Source organism: Belonocnema kinseyi, chromosome 9, assembly GCF_010883055.1.
Source record: "Belonocnema kinseyi isolate 2016_QV_RU_SX_M_011 chromosome 9, B_treatae_v1, whole genome shotgun sequence".
Lineage (NCBI taxonomy): Eukaryota > Metazoa > Arthropoda > Insecta > Hymenoptera > Cynipidae > Belonocnema > Belonocnema kinseyi.
In genome coordinates, this window is record NC_046665.1 from 133,935,542 (window position 1) to 133,954,678 (window position 19,137).

The window sequence follows — 19,137 nt, forward strand, 5'->3', positions numbered from 1 at the left end:
TGTCACTTTTTTTGGTCGTTTTCTACTTTTTTATTAAGATGACATTATAATATGCGTATATCAATAAAATTCAAATAAAGACTGATCGCATGATAGATAGCCACCTTAAAAATCATAACAAGGATAATAGGCCAACAATCGGGTTTCACGAGAGAGCCATGCTTTAGATGCCTGTGGAATAGCAGAGATCGAGCCAATCATTACAGCAAAAAACATTGGCCTTTAGGAGATTCATTCAAACCTGGTTCTCATAATATCATCAACCAAAGCCCCGCTGATCCAGAAAAAATTTTACTGCCACCCCTCCCCATAAAGCTTGGGCTCATGAAGCAATTTGTCAAGGCGTTAGACAAAGATGGATAATGCTATAAGTATATATATACCATAAATTCCTTAATGTTTCAGACGCTAAATTGAAAGAAGGAGTCTTTGATGGACCACAGATTCGAATATTGACAAGAGATCCTAATTTCGTGCGCCACATGACGAAAATTGAAATGGACGCTTGGGAAAGTATTAAAGCAGTAAACGCAAATTTCCTCGGAAACAAAAAAAGTCCAGACTACGAGAATATTGTTGCGAAAATGATAAGAAACTACAAAAAGTTAGGCTGCTTGATTAATTTAAAACTTCACTTTCTAGATTCCCATCTGGATAAGTTTCCAGAGAATGTTGGTGATTTCAGCGAAGAACAAGGGAAACGCTTTCTTCAAGACATAAAAGTGATGGAACAACGATATCAGGGTAGATGGGATGAGGTCATGATGGCTGATTTTTGCTGGATGTTGAAAAGGGAAACGAATGTAGGTCTTAAACGTAAGCGTAACCCTTTGCATCGTTCCTTCGAAGAAAAAAGGACACGTTATAGCAGGCAGAAAATAGACTGAAGTAGGTCTATAAATCAATTTAATTACGAGTACGATAAAAAGCAAGATAAAATGTAAACACGAAAGATATTATAAATATATCCCTGCTTAAGAAAAGCAGAGAGAACAAATTTTTTGAATAAAACTCTTATTCATTTGCATGTTCAAGTTACAGTTCTACATTTTAATTGATACAAACATTGTAAGGTTATTTGAAATGGGGTCAATTCTACTTGTAGTTCTAAGTTTCTTCAAATGATTAATGTGCGCCTAAATTTTTAACCACCTGTAGTACAATGAAATGAATTCTATTGTGTTACAACGGGAACACTTAAGTTAAGTTGTGTTGCGTTAAGCAAAATTTCATTAGGTTCTGTTAAGTTAGATTCATTTTTAGGTTAAGATCGAGTTAACCTATTAAATATAGCACAAATTTAAGACTGAGAACCGTACGCTTACATAGCTACACGTGTGGTTGAATTTCATTCGGCTAGGTTAGGTTAGGTCAGGTTTTGTTAGGTTAGGATAGGTTAAACCTCTATGCAGGTTAACCCGAAGCTGAATGAAACGGTACCGAAAACACAACGGGACAACACAATGAGTTTAATTGTGTTACGTGAAGTTAGGTTAGGTTAGGTCAGGTTTTTTAGGTTAGGATAGGTTTGACCTCTTTGCAGGTTAAGCCCAAGCTGATTCAAACGGTACCGCAAACACAACGGAACAACACAATCAGTTTAATTGTGTTTCGTGAGGTTAGGTTAGGTTAGATTTATTTCTAGGTTAGGCTCGAGTTGACCCATTCGATGTAGCACACATTTGCTACTGGGAAAATATGCTTTCAGAGCTTTACGTGTAGTTCAATAAATTTATGTTAATTCAGGTTAGGTGAGGTCAGGTTCTGTTGGGTAAAGTTATGTTAAATAAGTTGATATCAGACAAGGGTTGATCCTTCAGAGTTGTTGACATGTTTTTGAAGTGAAAATTTGCATCACTGGCATTATTTTGAAATTTGTTTGCCTCAGTGTATGATTTTTCGTCATTTTTTGAGGTTATGGCTCAACCATGACGTGATGGGTGATTTTTGATACCGAATTTAAATTCAGCGCCCCAAAATCCATAGGAATACTTGTTCAGAAAAATAGTTTAATCTTTAAAAATTGTTTTTCAACATATTTCAACTTACGACAAAATAGTCGAATTTTCTACATAACAATTGAATTTTTTACCCAAAAATATGCATTTTCAAAAAAAAGTTAATTTTCAACTAAATAGTTAAATTTTCAGTTTAAAAAATTCATTTTTAACAACAAACAAAAAATGAGTTTTAAAGAAAGAAGTTCAATTTTAGTCAAAGAGGTGAATTTTCAACAAAATACAGACATTTTGAACCAAATAGTAAAATTTTCTACCGCGAGAATTATTTTCCTACCAAGGGAATTAATTTTCTAATAAAATTATCTAGACAAAAATCCAATTCTTCTACAAAACAGTCCAATTTTCATCCCGAAAATAGGAATTTTCAACAAAAAAGTTCATTTCTAAGCAAGCAGTTGGATTTTTAACCAGAAAGCTTGAATTTATACAAAAATACATTTATTTGCAAACTAAAAAAAATTAATTAAATTGCTAAATTTTCAAGATTGGGAGACGATTTTTCAACCAAAAAGGCTAAGCTTTTCACAAAATTTGTTGTATTTTCAACAAAATGATTAATTTTTTACGCAAATAGTAGAATTTTTGAACAGAATGCAGGAATTCTGAACCTGAAATTTGAAAGTAGGCTTTTTTATGGAAGAAATTTCACATTCAACCAAAAAAAACGACTTTCATATCCAAAAAGACTAATGACCAAACAAAAATATATTGCTGGACTTTTCAATTAAGAAAAACTAACTTTCAACCAAAAATTGCTGGATTTTCCAAATGGGTACTATTTATTTATTTAATTCGCTTTCAAGTGATAAAAATCTGCTTTTTTCATTGGACTTTTAAAATTGAATATAGAATCATCGATAACTGAAATTTAGTGATCGTGAATTCTCTTTGGATAAAGCTCCTTAGGCTTTAACCAACACATTCTTATTACGCTTCTCGTGAGAAAAAAGGTTAAAAACGAATTTCCAGATCTAATTTAAAAATAATTTTGTTATTGAACATTTTATTGTACCTTATGCCTTTTTGTCAAAAATTTTAATTTATTTATTTGTTATGTCATTTTTCACGATTAAAACACAAACTACACGTCTTATTAAAAATGATACATAAGAAATTTGTAGCTTATAAGATAGTAGTTTTGAATACAATAACATACATCACTCCTCGCGTAAAGACTTATGTAAACCTACGAGTGATGTATGATATTTTTATTCGAAACCACTATGTGACCCTGTAATAAATAATTATTAATGGATATGATAGAATACAAATTAATTTCGGCAGACAAAACAGGTTTTAATTAGGACATTTAAAAAAGTGCATATAGAAAGAGGAAACTTACGTCAAACATTTTTTGCACCCCATAGAAAACAATTTATATCAGTTTTTGGACAGGATAAAAAATATCAGGAAAATAAATTTTCTTTAGTAATTTTCACACATTTTCATTTATCCGCAAATAAAACGTTCGCTACGAGCAAAAATTGGGTTAAAAAAATAACATTTTTTGGAAATTTTGTAGCCTACAGTCAAATATCTTCCTTAAATTGAAATAATTACAAATTATATTACTTTCCTTTTATGAATTTAAATTTCTTTGGTAAAGTAATTACGCTTTTTTTACGTCTTTCTTATTGAAAATGATTCTAATTTGAATTATGCAATATTAGCTTTAGAGGTCATAATTTTAATCATTGTTTGTTACTCAGATGTCGGATACTTGCGAGAAATAACAAATTTTATTTCATCATTATTTGATAAGCGTGATACTGATAGTGGCCTAAAAATGAAATTTAAACGAATGCTTGATAGTAGACTAAGAAATGTTTATAAAATTCAGATATCGATTATCATTATCCCTCTACTTGAAACCTATTCGAGTATGCCTAATCGGTAGAGTGAATTAAAGAATGCAATTTTTCTTGAAAAATGATAACTTTAATGTTGCTTTTAATACGATTATTGACAATCAATAATAAATTATCATGTATATTCGTTCATTTACTATTTTTTAAAAACTTTTTTTTAACTTACTGTCAATACTCTGAAATTTATTTATTTAAATTTCAAGTTGGAAAAGTATAAGAGTACAATTTCCAAACCCAGAACCATTTCTTACTTCAGATTGTTTTTAAGACTGCGAATCACAAAAAAAAACGAATTTAAAATTTTCATTTAATATAAATTTAAATTTTAAATGATCCAGCAATTATTTTCTAAACAAAATTTCTAGATTTCTAACCTGATATTTGAAAAGTATTAAAAATGAACATCAATATTTATTTAAACTTTAATTCTTTAGTCTATAAATGATCAAAATTTCTAATTATTGAAACTGAGAATTAAAAGAAAATGTTGTTAAAAAGTCATTATTTTTCGTTTAAAACTTGCCCTAGTCAAAGAAAGTTTGAGTCGAAAATTCATTTATTTTGTTGAACATTTATCCTTTAGGTTGAAAAATATTGCTGAACTGATTAGATTACAAAAATTAAAACAAAAATTTAATTGAAAATTACTTTTGAAAAAATTACATTTTTGTGGAAAATTAATATTTTAGATCTAAACTTCTACTCATGTGTTAAAACTTGCACTGCTTTATAAAAAAATCATTTTTGTTCAACATTCATAACTTTGATAAAAATGAGTTTTTTTGGTTTGCTATTAATTTTTTTTTTTTTTTTAATTTTTTTGAAAATGCAACTTTTTTATAGGTTAAATTTTGACTATTATATTTTTTATTGAAAATTCTGAAAATTTCAATTTTTAACAGTGAAATTAATTGACGAAATAATACTGGAATTTTCAACGAAAACGTTCAATATTCAACCAAAAAAATTAATTTTTGACAAAGTAAATCAAATTTAAATCTGAGCAGTTAATTTTTTAAGCAAAGAAATTAATTCTCAAGGAAACATATATTAGTTAATATTTTAAATAGAAAAATATTTCAATTTTAAATTAAAAACAGTTGGATTCAGCGAAAAAAACAACGAATTTTCAGCAACATAGTTGAATCCACAAACAAACAAAAATTAATTTGCAAGCAAGAAGTTGTACTTTTAACCAAAGTGGATGAATTTTTCCGAAAAATAATGTTCTAAAAAGAAACCGAATTTTCAAGGAAATGCCTGCATTTTTAACCTGAAAATATTAATTTTTAACCAAAAATGGAATATTAAATTTTAATTGAAAAAATTTTTTTTAAATAGTTTAATTTTCAAAAATTATGAATCTTCGATTAAAAAATAATGAATTTTTAAGAAATAAGTTCAACATTCAAGCAAAGATTTCAATATTCAAACCAAGTGTTTATTTCTTAACGAAGAAAATAATCTTCAAAAACTGAGAAATTATCAACCAAAAATACTTGAATATTCAACTAAAAACGATGATTTTTCAATCAAATAGTTGAATTTAGGACTAAAACAAAAAATTAAAGTTTCAACAAAACACGGAATAGTTAAATTTTCAGTTAAGAAAATTAATTTCCAATAAGCAATTAAATAGTTACATATTAAGTAAGGAAAATTAGTTCTGGAAAAAATAATAATAATGTTTAGCCAAATAGTTTAATTTTTAACAAAAGAGATCAATTTTCAACTAAAATCATCTATCTTATAGAAAAAAATGTTCAAGAAAAGAGTTAAACAGCCAAACAAAGATTTAAATTTCTAAACAAAAAGTTTATTTTTTAAACAAAAAGATTAGTTATCTACAAAAGAGAGATACATTATAAATAAAATACATGAATTTTCAACCAAGTTCTTCACTTTTTAACTAAAAAGATACACTTTTAACCAAATAGTTGAATTTTAAACTAAAAGAAAAAAAAACAATTTTCCACCATAAATAGAAGAGTAAAATTTTCAGTAGAAAAAATTAACTTTCAAACAAAAATTAAACAAATTTTTAATTAAGCATTTATATTTTCAATCAACGAGATTAATGTTCAAAAAAAAAAAATAATTTTTTAATAAAGCACTTCAAAAAAGGCTAGAAAAAGTTCTAAAGAATTGTATTACAAGTATTCTTATATTAAAATGAAAGAGTGCTAACTCATTATTCTGAGTCTGAGAACCACCCTCTTCGACGAAGACTGTGCGGATCTCAAGACAATGAGGATACGTGGGTTAGCGTTCGCAGACGATAAGGTTTTAAGGGCAGCGTCAGTCAAAGACTTGCAAAAATTTAGGGGCCGGATCGTATAAGGGCGTATAGAATTTTCTCGTGCGAAATCATAATCCCCTGGAGGCTTCAAAACAAATTTTGGATTAAAAATTTTTGAAGGACATGTCTGGACGTAAAATTTTATTTTGCATCTTTTTCCTCTAGACAAAAAGTTGTAACTTTTTTAGTTTTCGAAATAAAGCCAAAAAACTGACTTTTTTGAAAAGCTTGATTTTAATCCGTCTTTCACTTCAACTCGTGATCAGTGCTTCAGTTTTTGAAATTTTTTAATGAAACTTTCAGGGAATGTGCTTTAAGATATCCTTCGATTGAAAATATGATAGGAATTCAAAACCGTTGTTTTAAAAAAGTATTATTAATTTTTCTCTGATGCTCGGCGCGAATCGAACACTTCTAACTTCCAGCGTTTTGTTTAGCGAAGGAATTTTGAGCAGGCAAATACTTCTCGGGACGAAAATTCGGAAAAAGGTATAATGAAGTTTTTTGGAAAGTTTCAGATCAGATTATTCAATAGTTTAGAAGTAGTTATGAATTTAGTGAACGTCAGCGCTGGAGTTTTCGTGCGTATCAAAAGCTTCGTGGCGTACAGCCGCACGGCACTAAGTGTCTCGCCAATGTTTGGCTCAGAAATTTGATAACACCTAAATCTGTAATTAAATAAAAATACAACAAATTAAGTTTATTCTTCATCAGAAGAAAGAATCGAGTCGTCTTTGGTTTTATTGCTCGTTATCGAGGCAAAGTATTCATTAAAAAATGCTTGTCCTTTTGGTGTAAAGTATTTCAATAAACTCTTCACGTCTTTTATTTTGGCTTCAGTTATTCCAACGATTGGAGGGGGATTTCTTTCTACCTCCGAGACTTTTACTTTCATTTGAGTTTTAAAGATGGAGACATTCGTTTCAGTGTAATTCTCAAAAATGTCAACATTTCCGTTTTCGCAGATAGTGAATAATTACATAAGCTTTACTTATCTTCATACCTTTAGGATGCGATACAGTTTTCTTAAAGGATTTTTCATAATCATTTAAAATGTTATCACCACATTTTACCATAGTGAACGGAGGATCTCGAGAATGTCTTATTAATTTAATGTACTCTTCAGCAGTTTCTATGCGTTCTAGCTTCTTCTTTTTCTGCGAATACATTCAAAAATTACGGTCGAATTGACAATATGAATGACCCATAACTGGAAAGACATGCCAGATGTCAACACCAAATTGCATGGAAAGTGTAACAAGATATGCAAATACTGGGTAATTCTTATTTTGTCCACCAACATGCATCAGAAAAAAGAACAATCTTTTTGTGATAATAAGTATCAAATTCTTGTTGTATTGCATGAACGAGAAAACTGCATACAGTATTTGCCCCTTTTTTGACATTTCCCTCTAATATAGGATACATATAGCTCTGTTCGGAACCATAAACATGAACGTTAAACAAATAAAGCCACAAAATTTTTTTGTAAAACTGTTCATTGACCGGAATTTCGGGTAACTCAAGATTCTGAGCATAATCAAATTCGCAGCAGAGAACCCCTTCCTCGGACATCAGCTTATTTCTCAAAATTCTATATTCTTGTATCTTTTGTTTGTGAATCGCGATTTCAGGGAATTCCACGTTTTTCAAATCACTTTCGTAACATGTATTGCACACGTCAGTACGTGGTAATCTGAAAGTAAAATTCACGTTTCGATTAAAGTATTTTGCTATATATATATACAAAGTATTTGGACTCATCTATTAAATCTTTCTCATCGAGATCTTGCGTTACACTTATGTAGCAGTCACAAAACTCGTTATACAATTTTGTTAAATTTAATTCTGGATTCGTAAAATAATTTACTTCAGTGCATTCTCGCGAATAATGAGACTTTTGATGCGGCATGGTTAAACAATGTTCCTGAATTAATTCTTTCACTTGATCAGTTAGTTTTATTTTACGCTTTTCATGTATCCACCTACAATCGACTAACTTTCATCATTTAACATTTTTCCCTGTGCTACTCGCAATCTTTTCTCTGGCAAATTTAAACAACTGATTAAACATTTTTTACATGCGATGATTACACAGTCATCAGTAGCAAATAAAAAAGTCCAGGTTACTAATCTTGAAACCTTGTGAGCATTAACTTTTTTTGGATCATTGAACTTCATCAAAGTACTAAGAAGGATGGATTGCTTATGGTAATCTCCCAGAAATGTATTCTTCTCTCTGCAAGTAAATTTCAAACTTACAGATTTTATCTTAAATTTTTTTAAACTTAATTAAGCACAAAACAATTTCTTTTAAATATTCATAATTTTTTAATGAAAAACGATCAATAATTTTGTATATTATTTTCCTAGTGTATGATTTAATTCATTCTATAAAATACCTTTGTCAGAAAAATGTAATTAATGAAAAATATTAATATAATATCACAAAAATTTATCTCGTGCAAAATCGATAAAATACCAATTTTATTTACTGTTTATTCAAAATTGGGACTTGATAGAACCGTAAAACATTCATTGTTTAAATCGACAGATTATTAAAAGGTATACCTTGTTCTTAGAAGTTTTGCGTACATTTTCCGCCTATGCACTCTCGCCTCTTTTTCGTTTTCTACCTCGAATTGCGAGAGGTATATTTTCCATTTTAAAATAACAATAGAAAGTTTGTGACTAGATTGATTATTAATAAATACAAAAGATATTCAACTTTATTAGGCTTAAAATTTAATTTAATGTGCACTGTCCAGAGCATAGTTAAGGACTAACTGATCTGTTTTATTTTTGAAATAGATTTAGATAAAGTGTAAGAAAATTTGTGCATAGGTTTGTTTTCAAAATGCATGTTCAAGGTCGCTTACGAGTTAAGCCGAATGTCCGTGTAAACATTAGGTGTACATTAAAGTATCCTACATTTAAATCTAAATAAACCGGGAAAATACATTCGAAATAAAATAAAATTTATGAATATTTTTTTAGCTAATTTTTTTTTTAACTGTTATTCACTAAAAAATTTCATAACATCATATTATTAGCAAAAACTCTAGCGAGAGAACGTGGCACAGCGGAGTGCACAGTAAGCTCGAAAACTCCAGCGCTGACGTTCACTAAAATCATAACTGCTCCTAAACTATTAAATATTTTGATCTAAAACTTTCCAAAAAACTTCATTATACCCTTCTCCGAATTTTTGTCGCGAAAAATATTTGCTTGCTCAAAATTCCCTCGCTATACGAAACGCTGGAAGTTACAAGTGTTCGATTCGCGCCGAGCATCAGAAAAAAATTAATAAGAATTTTTGAAAACGGTTTTGAATTCCTATCATATTTTCAACCGAAGGACATCTTAAAGCACATTCCCTGGGATTTTCATTGAAAAATTTCAAAAACTGAAGCACTGAGCATGAGTTGAAGTGAAAAACGGATTAAAATCAAGTTTATCAAAACAGTCAGTTTTTTAATTTTATTTTGAAAACTAAAAAAGTTGGCCCTCATACCATCCGGCCCCTCAATTATAGTGTTCGAAATAAAGGGTGAGAAAATAATGTGTAAGCTGTCAGGGTGTGAAGGGGAGGGTTTGGGGGGGGGGCGGGCACCGAAATATCACAAATTTAACATCCAAAAAAAAAGGAAATAGTGTTTTTTGAATTTCTTTGAGTAAGCTATGAGAAGATTATAGAAATATGTTTTCCAAATAGTTGGAGAGTGAATTTTCCTCTAAATCCGAGCATTCCACAAAATTTTATCTCACCTAGCAGACTCGGGGGTCATTCGATATTCTCGTATATTAGGATCATTTTCCATGGACGAGAACCAGCGACTGGAACGTTGGGAGGTATTGCTTAAATTTACATAAGCTGAGTAAGCAAAGCCTCGAGCTTTGTTTATCGACGGAACTTCGTAATTGGTACATCCACTGCGTTGACTTTCTCGAAAAAGGGAGGGAAAGATTATCAAGTTTAGCGAGAATATTTTGCCTCTCAGATCCTTTTAGTCTCATCATAATAACCTAACTTTCATGACATCAATGAAAATTGAGGGAAAATTCTGCACAAATCCTCGTTCGAGAGGTTAATTGCAGGACATTGTAGGAAATCCATTAGAGAAAATCATTATATTGAAAAACTTTTATTCAAAATATAATTTCCATAATTAAAAAAACTTCCATAATTTCCTTCCCCAACTCCTACATTTCTTCCACACACCTCAACCTTCGCTTCTCCTCCCTTCCCCAACTTTTTCCTCCTCTAGTTTCCCAGGTAACACTCCTCTTCCATCACTTCTCTTTCTTGATTACCAACTTCCTTCCTCTACACACTCACACTACCGTACTGGTCTTTTCCTCATTTCCCCCACTTCCTGTTACAACGTTTCTCTATTACTGCCCCAAATTCGCCACACTTCATACCCACTACTTTCGCAGAATCCCACGCATCTTGCTTCTCCTATTTCCCCTCTTCGCTCTTCACCTTCTTTCCTTTCACTTCAACTTCTTTGCTTTTACTTCCTCTTTATTCCTTTACATCATTTCCCACCACTTTCCCTGCTACCCCTCCTCTAATTCTATCCCACTTCCTCTACTTTCCTCCTCTCAAAACCTCTCACTTCCTCTCTTATCTTTCACATAATTTTCCACCACTTACCCTGCAGCCACTCCTTTGATTCTCCCCCACTTTCCCTATTTCCCTCCTCTCACTACCTCTCACTTCCTCTCTTTCCCTTTGAATAATTTCCAACCGCTTACATCGCTAAACCACCCCTACTTTTTCACTACTTCCCATACTTTCATCCTCACATAACCCGTAATTAGCGCTCACATTCCCTACTAACCTCTACTTCTTCCACTTCATTACTTCACCTCCGCTACACACCCACGCTACCCTTCTAGCCCTCCCCACGCTTACCTTAATACCCCACTCTTCGTTCACCTCTAATACACCACACGCATTTACCTTTAACCCCCCTACATTTTCCCATCACTTTATCCTACTTCCTCATCCTTCATTTGCCTTACTGCCCCGTGCTCGAGCCCTCATTTCTCGACTCCACATTTCCTCTGCCCCCCCTTTCCTACTTCTCATTACTCTTCTCACTTCCCCTCCATAGAAAAAAGTGCGTCGAACGTACATCCCACATTGAGATGAAAAAAAAACGAGGTTTAAAATAACTTTTACCTGGCAAATCTTAACCGATTTTTGATATTTTTAAGAAAATTTAAGCATTAAATATTGAAGAGATTTATGTGGCCCGAATAAAAATTTGTTGTTTGTTTAAGGTTTTGTGTTAGTGCAAAGAGTGAAAAAGTCGATTTGTTCGTTTTTTTGTTTATCTCCATGAAAAATTGTTTCTATGACCAGAATTGCCAGACTTCATGCACGGGGATAGTTTAAAATAAAATTATGACATTGTTAAGTTCATTGTTATAAACAAATTAATGTAATAAAATAGTCTGAACTATGGATTCTTCATTTGAAAAAGGAATTTTTGTGTTAAAATTACTTGCTTTCATCAAAAAAATTACACATGATCATAAAAATTTGTCATCCGATATTTTTTATTACTTTTATAAACAAATTATGTAAGCAAATGCCTTTTGATGGCTTTTAAAGGCAGAAAGAAATCGTTATTTTTCTCAATTTTCCTCAAATTGCATCGCCAGTGATTTTTAAGGAACGAAAATTATAATCCGATATTTATTATTAATTTTATGAACAAATTGTACAAAGAAAGGCCAAGTGTGAATATTTGAAGGTAGAAAGAAATCGCTTTTACTCTTAATTTTCCTCAAACTATGCTCCCAGTGATGTTTATTAATGGGAAATTATTATCCGATTTTTGTTATCAATTTTATAAACAAATTATATAATTAAATTTATAACTTGGTGTTTACAGATCGAAAAAATCCTTTTTTTCTAATCTTCCTCAAATAATGTTGCCAAGGAGGTATATTCATAGAAAATTCGTTTGTTTTGTATATAATATAAAATTTTCTGTTGTTTTACATGTTTTAAAGAAGCAATTCATTTAAAAAATTAATCAAAAATATAAAATAACAAAATATAACGAATAAATATAATTGGCAACATCATTTCAGGAAAATTAGGAGAAAGGAAAAGATTATTTTCGATCTTTAAATATTCACAATGTACTTATTTTTAAATAATTTGTTTATGAAATTAATAAAAAATATCGAATGATAATTTCCCGTCACTAAACGTCACTGGTGAAATAATTTAAGGAAAAATAAAATAAAAAACGATTTTTTTCTATCGTTTAATGTCTACAATATGCAACTGTTTATATAATTTGTTTAAAGAATTAATAAAATTTTTAAATGACAAATTTTTATGATGAAGTATTATTTTTTCGACCAAAGCAAGTAATTTTGACGTCAAAATTTACATCGAAAACAAAAAATCCATAGTGTAGATTATTTATTAAGTTAATTTGTTTATAAACATTAAATTAGGAATTTCATAATATTTTTTGCTTTCAACTACCCCCTTGGATATAATCTGACAATTCTGATCATAGAAAAAAAATTTTCACGAAGATAAACAATAAAAATCGACTTTTTCTTCACTCTGCGTTAACATAAAAGTTTAAACAAACAAAAAATTCAAAACTTAGGTCACGATTCTTTTTAAAGTTTAATACTGAATTTTTCTAAAAAAATCCAAAGTCGGTTAAAAATTTCTAGCCACAAATTATTTGACACTTTTTCTAAGCAAAATGTACAGTTTTATAACATAATAATTGAAAAGTATCAAAAATGAACACTTGTATTCATTTAAGTTATTACTCTTAAGCCTATAAATTATAAAAATTCCGATTTATCACAGGGCCTTTCCCCTTTTTCCCGTTTTTTCAGGATTAATATATTTTTTAAATCGTATTATCTTAGTTCAAAATTTAATGATTTTGCTGAAAACTCAACAATTTAGTTAAAAAGTCATTCTCTTTAATGGAAAAATTATCTTGAACAAATCATTTTTTATTATTCAAATTTAACTATTTTCTTGGAAATTTGTTCTCTCGGTTTGAAAATTCATCTCTTTTTGTAGAAATTTGATCTTTTTTAGTTAAAAATGAAACTGTGTGGTTAATAATGACCATTTTTGTTGAAACTTCACATTTTTTGTTTAAAAATAAATCTATTTTATTTGAAAATTTAACTATTAAAATTAGTTGAAAATGCATGCATTTTATTAAAAATTAGTATTTATTGGTAGAAAACTAATCTTTTTTGTTAAAAATATATGTATTTTGTTAAAAATTTCCCTTTTTTGGTTAAATTCAACTATGTTTAATTTAAAATAAAAATTTGTTTCGTAAATATCAACTATTACATTTTTTGTTGAAAATTATTATTTTAAGAAAAGTTTCAAATCAATATCCTTATCGGAAAACGGCTTTTTGTTTACCCACACACTCTGAAAGCATTCGGAATTTTTGTTTTATAAATTGTGATTTTTATTTAAATGGACAGTTTTCGGATTTTGTCGTCTTACTCGATGTCGTATAATAAAAAAAAGTTTTCTCTCCTTATTCTTATCGGGCTACTGCGCTTTGTTCACACACGCATACTGAAAGCCGTAGGAAAATTTTCAAAAATTATAATTTTTATTTAAATATGCGTTTCTCGGATTTTCTTTTACTGGTTACTCGTACTTAATATTAGAAAATATCAAAATAACTTAAAATTTAAACTCATTATTCTTATTGGACAAATGCGTTCTGTTCACACAAAAAATATTTTTACACTCAATATCCGTATTACATAACTGCGTTCTGTAATTAAACAACAACGAGTACAAGTAATTAGTGAAAGAAAATTCAAGAAGTGTAGGATTAAATCAAATTTATAATTTTGGAAATATTGCTCTGTAGCTTTCAAAGTGCTTGGGTAAAGAAAAGACAGTTTTTCGATAAAGATATTAACTTAAAATATTTTTTGTTATTGCCCGACATCGAGTTTAATTAATTAATTAATGAAAATCCGAGTACCTGTCACCTGAATAATAATTAGAATTTTGTTATTATCCTTAAAGCGTGGGTGGACAAAACGCAGTTATCCGATAAGAATATTGAGTTAAAACTTTTTATTGGTATTATCCGAAATCGAGTACAAGTAATTAGTACCTAATAGGAAATCCGAGAACCGAAGGATTGAATTAAAATTATAATTTTTCACAAATTTTCCCGTAACTTTCAGAGTGCGTGGATAGAGAAAAGACAATTGTCCGATAAGGATATTAATGAAATAATTTTTCTGGTATAGTCAAAAAATGAGCATAAGTAATTGTTGAAAGAAAGCCTAAAAAATCTAATCTAATCTAATCTAAATCTAAAACCATGTACTTAATTATTTTCTCGTTAACCAAATAATAAGAGAATGAATTTGAGTGATTAGAAAATCGTATTTTCGTTTATAAACGTTGCGGACTTTAGTTACATAACTTTTATTTTAAAAAATCTATTTTTGGCAACTGGGGGCTGTTAAAAAATATTGTGGCACCATTTCCGGGTGCTCTTTAACGATGATGATTTTATTAATGTTTCATGGGGGCATTAATATTGATACGTGTCTCTCAAGGTGAAAGTTAAGCACGTGCCTGAATCGATAATGTTACCCCCAGCTTATCGTAACGATATCTTTATTGACTTACCGAACGGGTCATAATGTTCGTTAACACCGCCCTTTTCTTTTTCGGTTGCTCACCGTTTCCCAATTTTCTTATCTGATCCGGTTCACCGCTACCAAGTGAGTCTTATGGTGGTTTTTATTTTCGAACATTAACAAATGCGATAGATAAACAAAGCAAATACTTAAAAAAAAAACTTGAAAGATTTTGATTTGGTTAGATGAAAATCATGTTTTGTTTGATAGGGGCGACTTGGGAATTAAATTTTACAAAGCTAAACTTCGAATTATCATTTGAATTTGGAAACTTGGCATTGTACTCTCATTGAAAAATGTTTTCAGTTTTCAAAGCGTTGAGTTTGAAATATTCAATTTAAAACATTTTTGTATAATAACTTTATAATTATTGATAAATATACTAAATTATTTTGCATTCCTTGAATCTCCTTTTAAAATCCAAAATCCCCTTATCGTTAATAAATACAAAATATAATAAACATAAAAAATCCTCTTATAAGAAATTAAATGAAATCATCCAAATTAAAGATACACCAAATAATGAACGCGTCCAATATTTTCACGCGGTTTTTTTGTTCTTTCAATAAAAAAAATTACAAATTCAAAAACGTATACTTTTATTGCTTTTTTCGAATCATTCAATGTTTTAGGCTTCCAGTTTGAAGATGAATGTTGAAATAGTTAAATTTCGAACATTTATGTAATTGGACCAAGCTTGACTGCGGATTGCGACAAAAAATGTAATTTTCACTTTCAAAAAAAAATAAAATCACGTCTTCGAGAGTTGGCCAATAGCGAGCAAATCAATTAATAATTTTTAAATTGAAATTTTTTGGTTTTCCAAATTGGTTTTGGATAGCTATTAAAAAACGAATTTTCAATTGTTTGCAAAAACAAAAATTTACTTCTGAGATATGGGGATGCTGAAAATGTTTGATAAAAAAAAGTCAGAAGCAAGAAAAAAATTTTCGCCAAGTCTTAATAATTTCAGGAAATATTAATTCTTAAAGGTTAGAAAAAATTATTTCTACGTTAAAATTGTAACTGTAATTTTTAATAATTTTTTCAATCATTGTATCAGAAAAATGATATTTTAAAAAAGCCTTCTTCCACAATGAGTTTTCAATTTTACAAAAATTAGCTTAGATTAGTTTTTAACCAACAATGGAATAGTTAAATTTTTTATTTAAAAAATACCAGATTGTTGAATTTGAAGGCTGAAAAGACAATTTTTCTACAAGATATTTGAATTTTCAATTTGAAAAATTAACTTTCAGCTAGAAAATTGATTTTGAACAAAATAGTTCCATTTTTAACCAAATAATTGAATTTTTCATTTAAACAAAAAATTGCAGCCAAAAATGGAATATTAAAATAGTAAATATAAAAAATAGAATTTTAGACATTTAAAAAAAATTTAGTTAATTGGTTGAAAGTTGGAAAACTTTTTTTTATAAATTTATTCTTTGTTCCTAAATGTTTATGATTTTATTTAAAAATTCAACCATTTAAGAAAAAATTGATCTATTTTATAAAAAATTAGTTTTTTTAGTTCAGTCTTAATATTTTTTAACTAAAAATTTAACTATTCTAAATTTGGTTCAAAATAATTCTTTTACATTGAAAATTTACAATTTTAAATTTAAAATTCATCCTTTTTGGTTAAAAATGAAATTGTTTGGTTGAAAATTTATCAGTTTTGAGTGAGGATTCAACTATTTTGGTTGAAAATTCATCATTTTTTGTTAACTTTTAATTAGAAAATTAAGCTGTTTTGTTAAACATTAATTTTTGAAATTCACCTGTCCAGATGAAAATTTGCATTTTTCTTGAAAATTACAGTTTTTTTTTTTGCTTCAAATTATATTTTTAATCTAAAAAGTAAAGTAGTCTAATCCTAAGAGTGATGTACGATATTTGTATAACATCGGCATAAAACATAAGTCTGTCGTAGCAGTCATCTACTTGTCCGTGATTAGTAATTTTTTAAGGCATGAAATTTGAAAATATTTCGAAGAAAAAGAATTTATTCCGCTTTTATTCCTCTATTTACATAAATTCTCACTCTATTTTCCATGTTTTAAAAGCATTTTTGGTTCAGTTACAATTTAGAGGAGGGGGCAGTTTATACAAAGCTACGGCAGTAGTAGAGTTGTACAGGTATAAAATCACTTTTCTGCAGTTTTCCTCGTCCCTGGCCAAACGCCCAGATGCTGAGTCAGCTACATCAGATAATTACTATCAGATGGTAATGCAGATCTACCATCAGTCGGTAATGCAGATGAACTATAGGCGGGTAAGATAAATTTACCACTGGTAAAAATAGTTCAAAATAGTTATAACGTAGTTTATGGGCGACCCCTTAATTCAAAGTATGCTCAGTATCGTTACATCAAAATGTTGGCGTCTAAATTTGAAATCTAAGTAACTGCGTCGGTCACAGGTATAGTTATTTCTGATTTCCCCAATAATTCGTTCTTTTTTTTTTTCAAAAAAAGAATGGTTGCCAATAAAATGAATATATTGAGTCGAACAAAAGCGTTCTAGGTCGTTTTGGCAGAGATCCAAAAGAAAAGAGAAATCCTGGAAGTCATTGATGAGAGCCACTGGCCCCACGCACATTTAATGATCAAAATGGTTTCTGTGGGTGGCTCCACGTGTGTGCAAAAATAAACAATTGAAACACAAGAATTCGTGGCAAGAACGTCGACCTATCTATTCATTTACAAAACGGTACTTTCATTTATTTTCTCTCGGCGATGCTTACCCGCTTATCAATTATTCAAAGATTCGCAATTTAAGTGAGTTCAGCTGAGGGGCCGTGGATAAATTACGCAAAGTTTTTTTTAATTATCAACCATCAACCCTCTCCCCTATTTTGTTTCTGCAAGTTTTTACCCCCCTCCCCCTCCTTTCTTATGTAATTTTCGTTCAATATATCTTTTTTGTGAAGTTAATCACTACTGTTTCTTATTAATTAAAAAAGTAGTCAAACTCTCGAGAGAAGATGAATTTTCAAACAAAAAAATCGAATTTTTAACATGAGCTGCATTTTCAACCAAAAAAGATTTTTCAGCCAAGAAAGAAAATAAATTTCATCCAATATGTTAAATTTTGAAGCCAAAAACACAATGTTTCTACAGAAAAGTAGAATTTTCAACAACAACAACAAAAAAAACACAAAGTTTTAGGCAAGAAGATGAATTTTCTTCTAAAAAAGTGGAATTTTTAACAACAGAAAAAAAATTTAGCAAATTATTGAATTTTCATCCAAGAAGGTTAATCTTCTACCAGAAGAGGAATTTTCAACCAATCACATCGATTTTCAACCAAAAAGTTGAATTTTAAAACTAAAACAGATGAATTATTAACCAAAAATGGAATAGTTGAATTTTTTGTGAAAGAAAATATTTTTCAAAAGCATACTGATTTTCTACAACGCATTTCAATTTTTTACAATTTAATTAAATTTTTTGCCAAATTTTTGAATTTTTAAGATAAATAGACAAATTTTCCAAAAAAACTTTAATTTTCAACCAAAGAGATGAATTTTTCACTCAAATCATAAGTATTTGAACGAAAAAAATGAATTTTTAAGAAAACAGTTAAACTTTTCACCGAATAATTGATCGATAATTATAATCGCTTTAAAAAAATGCTAACAAAAAAGTAGTTAATATTTGAAGTAAGAAGATTAACTTTCAACAGGAAATGTCGAATTTTTAACAAATAACATCAATCTACAACCTAACAGTTTAATTTTAAAACTAAACAAGATCTATTATTAATAAAAAATGAAAGTTAAATTTTGTTTTAGAAACAAAAATTTCATTAAAAAACTAATTTTCTGTAAAACAATTGAATTTTTTACAAAACAGTTAAAGTGTTTACCTAGTCGTTGAATTTTGAACTAAACAGTTGAATTTTTAATAAAGTATAATGGAATATTCACTTAAGAAAATTAAGGTTTAGGAAAAAAGAAATTAGTTTTTAACAAAATAGTTCCATTTTCAACAAAAGTGATGAATTTTCCCCGAAAACTAAAAATATTCAACCTAAAAACATGAATTGTAAAAAAAATAAAATTAATTACTTAATTACCACTGATATAATAATCTAATATAATAATAGCAGCATTTAAATTTAGGACTTGAAATAATTTCAAATACTTGAAAAATTATTGTAACAGAAAATTTAAGAAGATTTTAAGAGATACAAAAAATTATCGAAGAAGAACATGAAAGATATTTCAGTTTTTTTTTTCATTTGC